The sequence below is a fragment of the Mauremys reevesii genome, linkage group 2 (assembly GCF_016161935.1).
Source record: "Mauremys reevesii isolate NIE-2019 linkage group 2, ASM1616193v1, whole genome shotgun sequence".
NCBI classification, from domain to species: domain Eukaryota; kingdom Metazoa; phylum Chordata; order Testudines; family Geoemydidae; genus Mauremys; species Mauremys reevesii.
In genome coordinates, this window is record NC_052624.1 from 192,932,541 (window position 1) to 192,942,760 (window position 10,220).

At 45.3% G+C, this 10,220-nt stretch overlaps 1 long non-coding RNA gene across 1 annotated transcript; it reads right to left on the reverse strand.

The window, feature by feature from the left end:
• Positions 1–3,786: 3,786 nt before the first annotated feature.
• Positions 3,787–9,091, reverse strand: LOC120398583. The gene is made up of 3 exons (XR_005594554.1): positions 8,722–9,091; positions 8,046–8,189; positions 3,787–7,063 (listed from the first exon to the last, which is right to left on the reverse strand). It is a non-coding gene; the product is annotated as an uncharacterized LOC120398583 (long non-coding RNA).
• Positions 9,092–10,220: the final 1,129 nt, after the last annotated feature.

Consider the following 10,220-nt stretch of genomic DNA (forward strand, 5'->3'; position numbering starts at 1 on the left):
TCCTGCAAGCCAAATTCTGTTGCCCGGCCCTGCATGTGTGATCTCTCACACCAAACCGGCAGTCCCTCAATATAAGAGACAAAATGCGACCTTGTACCGAAAGCATATGTGCTATATAATGTTAACAGCTTGGTTCACCGTGAAAGAGTCTACCCATTGTTCTCTAAAAATGTGGGTTTTTAAATACTACTCTCCCTTTTTTTCCCCTCCTGCAGCTGCAAATATTTCAATGCTACCCCATCATCTCCGTCCCAGAGGCTAGCACAGATAAGAAGGTGGGGAAAAAAAACCCTGCATGTGCGATGAAATGTTCTGAGCTCATGCAGTCCTCCTGCACTGAAAGAACTCAGCACATTGCATGGAGGCAGATAATGTCAGAGTCCAGGAAAGCAGAAAATGAATGCAAGGACAGGAGAGATGAGAGGTGGTGGGAGCAAGAAGAGAGGTGGCGGGTTGCAATGCTGAGGCTACTGGGGGATCAAACTAATATGCTTTGGCGTCTGGTGGAGCTGCAGGAAAGGCATCAGGAGCATAGACCACCACTGCTGCCCCTGTGTAACCGCCCACCCTCCTCCCCAAGTTCCATAGCCTCCTCACCCAGACACCCAAGAACGTGGGGACGGGGGCCAAGTGTCCTACGGACACCCAACCACTCCATCCCAGAGGACTGCCCAAGCAACAGAAGGCTGGCATTCAATAAGTTTTGAAGTGCAGTGTAGCCTTGTCCTTCCCTCCTCCCCTCATCCACCACCCCACCCAGTGATTCCCTCCTCCTCCACTCCTCCCGGGCTACGTTGGCAGTTATCCCCCTATTTGTGTGATGAATTAATAAAAAATGCATGATTTTGAAACAATGACTTTATTGCCTCTGCAAGAGGTGATCGAAGCGGGGAGGGCAGTTGGCTTACAGGGAAGTAGAGTGAGCCAAGGGGCTGGGTGTTCATCAAGGAGAAACAAGCAGAACTGTCACACCGTAGCCTGGCCAGTCATGAAACTGGTTTTCAAAGCTTCTCTGATGTGCAGCACACCCTGCTGCACTCTAATCGCCCTGGTGTCTGGCTGTGTGTAATCACCAGACAGGAGATTTGCCTCAACCTCCCACCCCGCCATAAGCGTCTCCCCCTTACTCTCACAGATACCGTGGAGCACACAGCAAGCAGCAATAACAATGGGAATATTGGTTTCACTGAGGTCTAATTGAGTCAGTAAACTGCTCCAGCGCGCTTTTAAATATCCAAATGCACATTCTACCACCATTCTGCACTTGCTCAGCCTATAGTTGAACAGCTCCTTACGACTGTCCAGGTTGCCTGTGTATGGCTTCATGAGCCATGGCATTAAGGGGTAGGCTCAGTCCCCAAATATAACTATAGGCATTTCAACATCCCCAACAGTTATTTTCTGGTCTGGGAAGTAAGTCCCTTTGTCCAGCTGTTCAACGGACCAGAGTTCCTGAAGATGCAGGCGTCATATACCTTCCCCAGCCATCCCATGTTGATGTTTGTGAAATGTCCCTTGTGATCCACAAGTGCTTGCAGCACCATTGAAAAGTATCCCTTGCAGTTTATGTACTGGCTGCCTTGGTGGTCCAGTCCCAAGATAGGGATATGCATTCCGTCTATCGCCCCACCACAGTTAGGGAATCCCATTGCAGCAAAGCCATCCACTATGATCTGCACATTTCCCAGAGTCACTACCCTTGATAGCAGCAGCTCAGTGATTGCACTGGCTACTTGGATCACAGCATCCCCACAGTAGATTTACCCACTCCAAATTGATTCCCGACTGACTGGTAACTGTCTGGCGTTGCAAGCTTCCACAGGGCTATCACCACTTGCTTGTGAACTGTGAGGGCTGCTCTGATCTTGGTATTCTTGTGCTTCAGGGCAGGGGAAAGCAAGTCACAAAGTTCCATGAAAGTGCCCTTACGCATGCGAACGTTTTGCAGCCACTGGAAATCATCCCAGACCTGCAACACTATGCAGTCCCACCAGTCTGTGCTTGTTTCCTGGGCCCAGAATCGGCATTCCACAGCATGAACCTTCCCCATTACCACCATGATGTCCAAATTGCCAGGGTCTGTGCTTTGAGAAGTCTGTGTCCATGTCCTCATCACTATCATGATCGCGCTGTCATTGCCTCCTTTGGCAGGTTCTAGTTCTGCACATACTGCAGGATAATGCGCGATGTGTTTACAATGCTTACAACAGCAGTGGTGATCTGAGTGGGCTCCATGCTTGCCTTGGTATTGCGTCTGCAGGAGAGTAGAGTTGCAGTGGAAGCGCTTGATGATGACGGGATGCCATGAGAATATATATTTATAAAGAATGATGAGAGGACCTGCAAGATTGATTCATGGCACCAGGACAGCAGTGTTGCAGTGGAAGTGGTTGTTGGGTGACAACGGTTAGTAGTCCTACTACACCGTCTGCTGAAAGCAGTATGGCATCTGCACGGAAAAAAGGTGTGAAACGATTATCTGCCTTTGCTTTCATGGAGGTTTAATTGACGAAATGTACTCAAAACCACCCACGATGATGTTTTTGCCCCATCAGGCATTAGGAGCTCAACCCAGAATTCCAATGGGCAGCAGAGACTGTGGGATAGCTACCCACAGTGCGACGCTCTGAAAGTTGATGCTAGCCACGGTACTGTGGATGCACTCCGCCGACTTAATGCGCTTAGTGGGGACACACAATCAACTGTATAAAATCACTTCCTATAAAATTGACTTCTATAAATTTGATCTAATTTCATAGTGTAGACATAACTTTAATGGACCCTCACAAAAGATAATAAACAAGCAGCCTTTCCCTTTCGTAGGTGGTGGTAGTGGGTGGCATCTCTGGGACAGCCAAAAATTAAGGAAGCCTTGGAGACTTGACTTGATTGGAAGAGCACTACAGCACCAGAGAATGAGTGTGTGGGTCCTTCACACTGGTACAGATACACAAGGACTCCATGAGTATAACTCTGGTGCAACCATGGTCGATGAAGGGGGCTACACTGAGATTGCTCACTCAGGACAAGCTGCAAAGTTTGGGGCAGACAATTTCCTAAAATTAGATTCACCAAGCCAGCAGCAAAACAGCTTCTACAATACCGTACTGGTTACCCAAAGGCCAAAAAATACAGTTCTCTTAAAGCAGTCCAGTCTTGGGCTCCCACCCAGACAGCCAAGTCAAATAAATTGAGGATTATTTAAAATCTTCACCATATATAAAGTTCTACCAATTCCAAGGGATTGGACACATTACCACCAGATCAATGAATATTCCAGATTTTACCCAAATACACACTTACAGCCAATTCTTATAACTAAACTAAGATTTATTAATCACCACTCTTTTCTTTTGTAAGAGATTATACATGCAGATATGAAACTGACCTAAAAAACTTTATTCATAACAGTTCATCATTTCTACTGAGTTGCAAAAGAGTTCTTTCAGAATCAATTCCATAGGTTATAATCCAATAAGCATTTGTTCAAATCCTTCCATAAGAACGTGCATGGTCAGTCCAGGGTACCTGGGAGACCTCAGTCTTCCGACAACTCTAAAGCTCCCCTGATAAGGTTTGAGCAGGCTTCTGATGACCAGGTTCAGGTCCTAGAGTTCTTTTATAGTTCTCTGGCAGGCTACTATAGCCTCTTGACATCATAAAAACACAGCAAGCATTCCTTTAATGAAGAGCAGGTAATGCACAGCATTGTTTGAAGTAAAAATCTTTTTCCTATGGATGCACATGTTAATTAATACTACTAGTTTACCTAAGAAAATTATCCATTCAAACTATCAAGGCATTTCGTTATGGCAGAGAATTTCAACAGAAGAAAATATAAGTATTATTTCCTGCAATATCTTCCATCTTTGATCTTAAGGTTAACGGAACCATCTGCAAGCATGATATAATGTAATTAAGACATGAAAGCATCCACAAACTAATCTGGTTAACATCTAACAAGAAATAGGTAGCACATACAAATACAATTAGTATTTACCTCTAATTTTCTAACAATACAAGTTTGCATTTCAAAACACTAATTTAGCTAACAAAGCCATGTTAGATATTTATAAGGAATGGCCCTAATTACCCTTTGTATACTTTTCTAATGTGTCTTTGAAGGTTGAATTTGGGTCATTTAGCCTACTAGTTGCTTAACCATTGCTGGCTCAGTGTCACACCTGGCTTACTGCAGATCCTTATAGCAATCTACATTGGCCAATTACTGAATGACCTAGGGGAAACCCATTAAAGCTATTCTTCTCTTAGGGTCCGTCCCATGGGTTTTTCCCTCCTCCAGAGGGAGTGATCAGTCCTTTACTTTCTTTGCAAGTACAAAGGAGTTTTCCCACAGGAAGAGGTCAATAAGGAAATAATGTAATCAACCTGGGGTTGGTCCGGATGAAAGTTTTTAAATGCAGTGTGAAAACTTAATTGAGAAGAAAGTTGAGGGAAGTATTCCCCATAAACTTTTTAAATGATTATGTTACAACCTGGCTCTGTGACACATCGTACGGTCACCAGTTTGTTGTGAGGGGACCCAGGCAATTGTTGAGTTTCACATGCTTCTAAGTCAGCAGAGCTGGGATAGAGTCAAGTCAATGCTTCCCGCTCTGGACTCACTCTGAGGTTCATACCAAATCTGATGTCCTTCCTTGGAATGTGGAGTACCATCGAGATGCACTAGGCCCCTGAATCAGGGTCTAAGGCCTCCCAAGCCCCAGTCACTTACACATGCTCCTCCAGAGTCCTGCCTAGACTATGGGCACTGGATTTCTAGTGTAACCCCTTTGGGGATGTCATGACAGGACAGTGAGGAATACAGGCTTCACAAAGGAATTTAACCACAGTGACTTTACTCTAAAAGCATTTGAGAGTTACAAGTTTTTGGAAACAGAAGTCCTGAGATGTACCTTTTCCTAGTCTAATCTCACCCCTTCTGTGAGTGCTAGGTTTGTCAGCATTCCAGGCTGGACAGTCACTCCTGCCCCCTCTCCTGTACATCCTCGTTACAGTGGTGATGGTTGGCCCCTTGCACAGAGCTACAGACCCATCAGTCATGTTTGCTGCTTCCTCCTCTGCAGGCCCCAGTATAGAAAACCCATTGTTCCCTGAGAGCGGGCCATAGTTGAGACACAAAGTCACCGGCCGCAGATTACAGCCATGGCTTAGTGCTAGTCCTTCAACGTGGTGTCAAACACCCTTTCCAGGCAAGGCAGTTGTCTAGAATGTAGTTCAGTGGTGGTCTTTGGTCACTTCCAGACTTGGACACAGTCTATGTCCAATATTTCCACACATAGAACAAGACAGTGTTCACAATTTGACTCAGAAAGGTGCCTGTGACAGAGATGGGTTTCAAAGTGCATAGCTGAACAAGATACATGGAGTGGGAACATGGCTTGCCAATCAAATAAGTGTCTTTTCTCAAATTATTTACACTGTGGCAAAAAAACCCACACCTAAACCACAACCAACCACCAAATGGAGAGTACAACACAATGATGTTTTCTGAATGTGGTGCTGGTGTCTAGGCTCCAGAGTATTAGGAGTCTGATGACATGGGGACCCAAGTGCCTTTTCAGCTTGGAGTCTCATCCAAATAAAAGGCAGAAGAGAACGACTTGAGTGGAAGAGCTTTCCTACCCTAAGCAACAGTATCACCAGGCACACCAAGGGAGGAGGAGGAGGAGGAGAACTCTGCAAGTGGATCCCTTGGCAGTTGGGGTGAACTATAGCATCCCTCTTTGCATTAAAGATGTGGGCGTATGTCTCCACCCAGAGTCCTGTAATTACACTCATGCCATAAGCACACACAAGCTGATAGACCAGAGATTAAAGCAGTTTAAACTGCTTAAGATATTCTTAAAGGTTTAGGAGGGTCTTTGGAGCCCTAAAGCTGCTTTAGGGCTCCAAAGTGGCATGAGCTACTCTAAGCAGCTTAAACTGTCCTACAGACTTCAGACATCTTAAAGAACTTAACCTGCTTTAAATCCTTCAAGAGGCTTAAGATACAGACGATGTTTTAAGCTACTATGGCAGTTTAAGATACTTAAAACATTCAAGGGTCTTAACAGGGACACTGGGGTGCAGTAGGGGATCAAAAAAGGGGTTGCGCCCAGTGTTGCTTCTCCCTACTCTCAATCAGTAGTGAAGAGGAGAAGATGCCATGGTCCTGCTGCCCAACCAGAGCAGTGAGGGAGAGATGAATACAATGCTGTGGAAGGGAAACAGGAGGGGAGATAGGCCCAGAACTCCTGTAGTCCTGTTGAGTGCATGAAGAGAAGCCACTTTGCAATCTAAATTACCATCCACTAATATAGATGCGACAATTACTCTTTTCTCTATGTTTCCCCCTTCAACTCCTTTACTCCCCCCATCCCCTTTCTTCTAGCATGCCTGTATGATGGCCACCATCATAGCCAATACCAGGGATTGAACTAGGGCAGTGGTGGGCAACCTGCAACCCATCAGGGTACTATGATTGCGGGCCACATGACATTTTGCTGACATTCCTAGCCACTGGGAGCTGCGGGTGCCATGCTGGCAGATGGTCAACATCACCAAAGTGTCTTGTGGCCTGCAATCAGATTACTCTGATGGGCTGCATGTGGCCCCTGGGCTGCAGGTTGCCCACCACTGGACTAAGGTCTCCCACAACAAAAAGCCTTTACTGCTTGAGCTAATGTGCCAGATACTAACTAGGGCTGTAGCAGACTCTCACTCTTTTGATCAGGTGCAGAGGGGAGGGAGGATCATGTGACATACACTGGCAAACTACACACACATTGTTCCTCCCTCCTGAGGGAGGGAGAGAGAGAGAGAAACCACTAAGCAACAGTAGTGCACAAACCATGATGGTGAAGAGAGGCATATAAATCAGTCTGTTTCTGAATGGAAGATTGTCTGAAAGCAGGGCCGTCGAGAGTAGGGGGAAGCCGGTACAAATTACCAGGACTCTGCAGCCCGGAAAGGGGCCCAGCTTCGTCGGCCCTGTTTAGTAGGTCCGCCCTTTGGAGGGGGGGGGTTCACCTGGGCTCGAACCCGCTCTCAGCAGCCCTCTCTGAAAGACAAGCACCATAGAATATAGCAGCTATGATAACACTGATCTCACTATGGTAGCCACAGCATAGAGACAATCAAATATCCAGTAGCTAATATATAAAGTGGCAGTTATTTTGTTCTCATGTTCACTGTCTAGAAACTGTAGACCAGATTCTCACTTTCTATAAATTGAAGTAAATCCATTGGTCCAGGATGATTTTCCAGGCACCTTTCTAACACTCCAAGTAGCATTCCTGATAATTGAGAAACCACCCACCTCCCTCAAAGCTGACTGGTGGCAAAATGACACCTTCACTGTGCACATTTGGTTTTAGTCTGGCCTCTCAAAAAGAAATTACTATAAAAATATCCTCATCACTCCCAACCAAAGGGGAAAAGTTACCAACCACCATAGAATATGCCAACGAGCAACAGCAGAAAGTAGGATGACTCAAGTTCCCTAATATGTCTGTCTATTTATATTAGGTACTTAGATGGTCTCCTCACCCAGCATTTCAGCAGCTCACAATCTTTAATGTGTTTATCATCCCTGTGAGACAGGGAATTCATTATGTTATTCCCTTTCCCCAGGCTTGCTAGGCATCTGGTAGAGAAATACTATAACACATAGTGAGGTAATGAATTAAATACAGATCAGAAATGTAAAAGGGTGGATGTTTTCCTTATTGCCTACTTTCAGATAGTCTCCTCCCATCTCCCTATTTTCATTTTATCCCTCTTTCCACTTATGTTTCTTCTCCAGTGTTTGCTTTCTCTTTTTTAACAGATTCTCACATCTCTTTCTCTCTTCTTGTCTTCCCATTGTGTTGCCCAGTGTGCAATACTGGGCAATGAAGAAGTTCACAAGAATGAATCCATTAACTCTAAGACTAATCTAAAAAAGTTAGCATGCTTATATAACTCTTCAGAACATTGACAATTTCAGCAGCCCCAGTTTACACATCTCTCAAGAAAGATATTCCACAAAGGAATTAACTCACCACAGGACCATCTCTTTGTGCCCAGGCATGGTGTAGTGGTTCTCTCTGTATCTGGCACATCCGGCTGACAGCCACTCTAATAGCCAGCATCTTCCTGTTCCCTCTGCCTCAGCCCTCCAGCCAGGTCACAGTTGAAGTCTACCTCTTCCAGTATAACAGAGTGCCACAAATAAGAGTCCAGGGCACTTATATCAGGCCCCAACTCTGGGCTTCACGGCCCTTGCACTGCCTTGCCCCAGGGCTTCCCTTTTGTCCTTATCCCCTTGTAACAAGGGGCTTTACACCACCTTATCCAGTGGCTGGTAGGAGAACCCAGGCCCTCCCATTACACCAGGCTGCAGCCCAGGGATCCTATAATTGGCATAGCATAAAAATAGCATCCCAGGGCTGATCCTCATAACTCCTTGCTGCTGCCTCCCTGGGTTTCTTCCTGCCTAGCCTTTCTCAGGCCTGCTCTCCCCATAACCTCTCTAGGCTAACCCTTCTTTCAGGGCAAGGATTCTCAGGCCCCTCTTCTGGAATCCCCTAACAAAATGCCACACTAAAAATATAACCTTAGTCAACTTCTACCATTCTCAGTCTTGCCCTTTTAGGCTTCTTGAGTTCCCCTTGCTCCATTCCTTAATTGAACAACTCCCAGTAGTTCTCTCTCCCACTCTGGAAGTCTAGAGCTTACATTTTTATCACGGCTTACTCCTGGAGCCAGTTCCACTTTCAATGGCTGCTTTGTGTCTCCTAGCTACTTGTCAGACTGGGATCCCAGGGCTTCTTTGTTACCCAGGCTTCCTCCATACACCTGCTGAATTCCCAAAGAATAAACTAGAGGATAAGCCCCTTTCTATTACAAACTTCCTCTCTTTATCACCCTGCTCCTGCCCAGCTGGGTTTCTTGATCAGCTAAGGCTTGCTCCCCCTCCATGTGCAGCCTGGCATTTTAATTGACCATTCAAACCCACATTAGTTGATTCAGGGTCTGTTGGGGGGAAAACACCCCTCACATATTCCCATACCAAAAGAAGATAAAAAGGGACCTGATGTATATATGGAGAGTGTTTCTGGGCTCTGATGGAAAGTGGTGTTCTAAGAGTGAGTGTGTGAGAGACAGAGAGGCAAAAAAGAAAGAAAAATTGGAATCAGAAGATTCCACATCTGTTTGGAATGGCGGCTGCAAGCAGGTACAGTGATTAGGTAGAGCCTACATCTTCCTAGGACCCACAATACTGTAAAAGTGCCTGACTTTCCTGTTAATCCATATCTGAATGGAGCTGATTCAACCTATTCCATCTCAAAGACCCTGGCAGCACGGGTAAGAATCCAGGTTACAAACTTGAAGGGGAAATTACTCTCCTTACCACATCTATGATGGAATAGTAGAGTCCTCTGTCCTGTAATACCAAATCAGCCAACCCTTCTTCAGCTGTGATTGCCAATGAGTAGAAAAAACTCATCATTTAAGGAGCCCTTGATTCCTCCCACAGTCGCCTTTGCCAACCATTCTACCTCATCTTCCTGTCAGATGATTTCATAATCATTGAAGGAAGTTTTCAAAGCCTTTCCCCAGAAATCCCACTTAAATTCAAACATCTTGCCCCATCATCTGAGTCTAGCTAAAGTCAAGAAAGGGTGTGGGGGCAGTTAAAAGGACTAGAGGCCTTTGAAAAAAGGAGCTACAGTATTTGGATCTGGACTGGGTGAAATCAACTGGAAAAATATCTATTATTTTTTAAGAATATTATATGTGACTCAGTTTCAATGTTCAGTGTTATATTGCTCCCTGAACGGAGAGTATTAACTCAAAGGAGACTGTAAAGAGGGATTGTTAAGGAATCCAGAAAAGATAAACCAATAACATAGATAAGACACACCCTCAAGTACCTAGCTTCAAAGAAGTGAAGGATACAATGCGGGTACCTTCCCCAGGGTTATGTCTGGGATGAAAGGAGGGAAAAGATTGACAAGACCTTAGAAATGAGAATTTTTGAGGAAGGTGGAAGCAAACTATCCTGCAGTGGATCAAGAGGGTGAGTACTTCAGGGCAGACCATTAAGAACCAGTGCACAAACTCCATTGGCTGTAAGTTCTATACTTAGATTTCACCAACAATTATCAAGTGTAAACTGCTCAGGCATTATAACAGCCTAACCATGGAGTACCAGGTAGTCACCTTGGATAATC